Here is a 3,181-nt window from a genome sequence, read left to right on the forward strand (position 1 = left end):
TTGTGATGAGAGTGTAGAGAAAAATTACGTGAGAAAATGATCATCCCTCTCTCCTATTATAACCGTCCAAAAGGAGGAAAAAGAGGAAGATATTTTTTTTTTCCTTAAACCGTGTAACCAACCAACAAATAAGGAGAAAATCTTCTTATTTTAGGTTGCTATCATATTGTATAAAATGTGTATTATTATCAATTGTCATTTATGTCGTCACGTATTAATAAGTCCACACACAACAGTTTGCAGTCGATTTATTAATACCGGTCTGTCATCATTTATTATGACAATTTCGTATAATATATACATTAACTATAAATATCTCATATTTATAATTTGCTAATTAAATATAACCGTTTATGTTTAATTACGAATTAACATCTTAATTCGTTTAAGCTAACATTATATACATTAATTAAATATAACAGTTTATATTCAATTTATGAATTAACAATTAATTCGTCTCAGCTGATATTATTTAATTGTATTAAATAATCGACTCATCATCACATTGACTAACCTTTTAGTCAAATACATGGACTAACCTTTTAGTCATATAAAGCATCAATGTGATTATATTTTCATATAATCACATCTCTCAAACACATCCTTTAAGTGTGACTTTTAGGGACCAGTTGATCACCGCCATCAGTATGATAATAACGTCAAACTTCTAGCAAGCCAACCGTTATTAATAAACGTTAATCAACTGATAAAATACTAAGTATACCCTGTGAACCTATAAGAGATTTATACACGTTATCACACTAACTGTGGAGGACACTAGCTCCAACAATTTATACAAATGACCTAGTATCTAAACCATGAAGAATGAGGTGACACGTCTACTAAAGATGATTCAAAACAAATTAAGGCCAATAACTTACCTGTAGTTTTCTTTAATAACTTAACTCTATATTTTAAACGGTCAATGTTCTTATAGTTAGTCTAGTCGTAAAAACAACAAGTACATGAGTATAGTACTACTAGATTCAATTATGTATTACTCATAACCTCAAGACTTTAGAAGTGTGAGACGGATTATACTTTAATAGAGACCAAGTTTATGCTAAGGGCTAGATTCGTCCTTTTGAAACTTATTCTCTTTAGTGTTCTTGTATAAATGTTACCCGACTTCCCCTTCGAAATAATTGCTTAATGAATAAGTTCACAACTTCTTACTTTATCTCCTTCCCCTTATTTTCTTTTCAATACACACCCATATAAAATAAGGCGTTGATGGTCCATGTATCATTTTGGGTGCAATCAGCTATCTGTGATCTTACTCCTTTCAGGGAAGAGAATTAAGGATTTGACCGACTAAGAAAGGCTCAACAATTAGGTAACTTGAGTTTAGGATAGACTATTCGTTGTATCCTCGGTTTAATAATATAAAACTTTAATACCACTAACCCCAGACATCGAATTTTCAATATCAACATACACAACTTATGTACCAATTCCCATCTGTAAAGGTGATAGTCATTTTAAGCTTGAGTACTCTCATGTACGAGTGTAAGAGGTTTATGCCCAGTTAAGTCGATATATACATATATTCATCAAATAAACCAATGGCCAACTTAACATCACTTTCCAGTTAACAAAATGATTCTGATTCAGACTCTCGATAGAGCAAATTTGATTACCCAAAGGAAATTTGTTAACCAAAAATAATAGTTAAGGACAAATATTAGCATGATATGGGTATACTTTACTTATAACTTTGCACAAGAATATGCTAGGTGAGTCGCAGTATTCTCACAGGAATTCATATTATATTTTATACATTCCCCTTTGGGCATAATGCACAAAACATAATAACTACCTCTAACAGGAATTCATATTATATCTTATGCATTCCCCTTTGGGCAGAATACACAAGACATAATAACTACCTCCAAGTAAATAGACAAGGAAATTTCTCAAAAATAAATCAGCTTTGGGCAGATAAATTTCCAAGAAATCAAATTATTACACTTGTAATTACTCAACCACTTACTCAAATTAACTTATATAGCTTCCCCCGTTGGGCGGGAAATTATAGAAACTAACTTAAGAAACACAAACATACATTCCGGAATCCTTATGATTTATTTTAAATATTGATAGATAGTCCGCTTTGGCCAATCTACCCACCGTAATTGAAATAAATCACCGAAACAATACCCATATATATTTACATACATGCTATTTTCTGTTTCTTATCATGTGTCATACGAAAAAATAGTTTAAGCATGCAAATCAAGCAAAGGGCGGTCTTAAGATTTGGACAATAAAATTACACTCTTAATTTATACAAAATATCTTATAATTATCTGATAGATTATACGAACAGTTTATATCAACATGTAACAACCTTAGTTCTATGTTTAAAGAACCAAACTAATTATCAATAGTCAACAATTTACGGTATTCCTTTAGTCTGATATAAGAGCAGTGTACAAAATTTCACAATTGGTAGCCCACAATTGAAATAAACCAGCAACATGTATGTATGTGTGTGAAAGTACAACCATCAAAGCATCATTATAGATAAACTTGGATCAAGTTAATCAAGTCAGACAATTAAGATTCACTAGAATACAAAATAAGGAAGGAAGAAGCGCATGAGTGCATACTAATTAATCAAGTCACCGACATAGGACAAGATTTAATTCATTTACACGCGTCATGGGTGTCAATTGTCAGGACTATCAGACTATATTAGATTAACAACAATATTAATTTTCGTTGATCTAGCAAACGAAAATACAGCGGATGACTACTGTTATAAACCCTAATAAAATCTAGCTCTGATACCACATGTAAGATTAATTATTAGGATTATATTGTATAGGGTACATATCTTTAGAACAAGCAGCAGTCAGATCGTCTGGAGTGCACAATTATAATAATAATAATGATTGATTAGTATACTAGGATCTTCTCCTCCATCTTCTAGGTTTCTTTATGATGACAATCAATGGGGCATGTCAACCCAATAACCTATTTATATAGGTTAGAGGTATTCTAGACAGGAAGAGAGACCTAGCCATAATAGAACTGTATTTGGGCCCCCCATCAGACTGCCCATTGTATAATAAACAGACCCTACACTTATCAGTACCATCACACTATGTACTAAACCACACTAACTGAGACACACCTAGGCCCAATGGATCATATAACTGTAGTGGGCTTTATCGGT

The sequence above is a fragment of the Silene latifolia genome, chromosome 3 (genome assembly GCF_048544455.1).
Source record: "Silene latifolia isolate original U9 population chromosome 3, ASM4854445v1, whole genome shotgun sequence".
NCBI lineage: Eukaryota > Viridiplantae > Streptophyta > Magnoliopsida > Caryophyllales > Caryophyllaceae > Silene > Silene latifolia.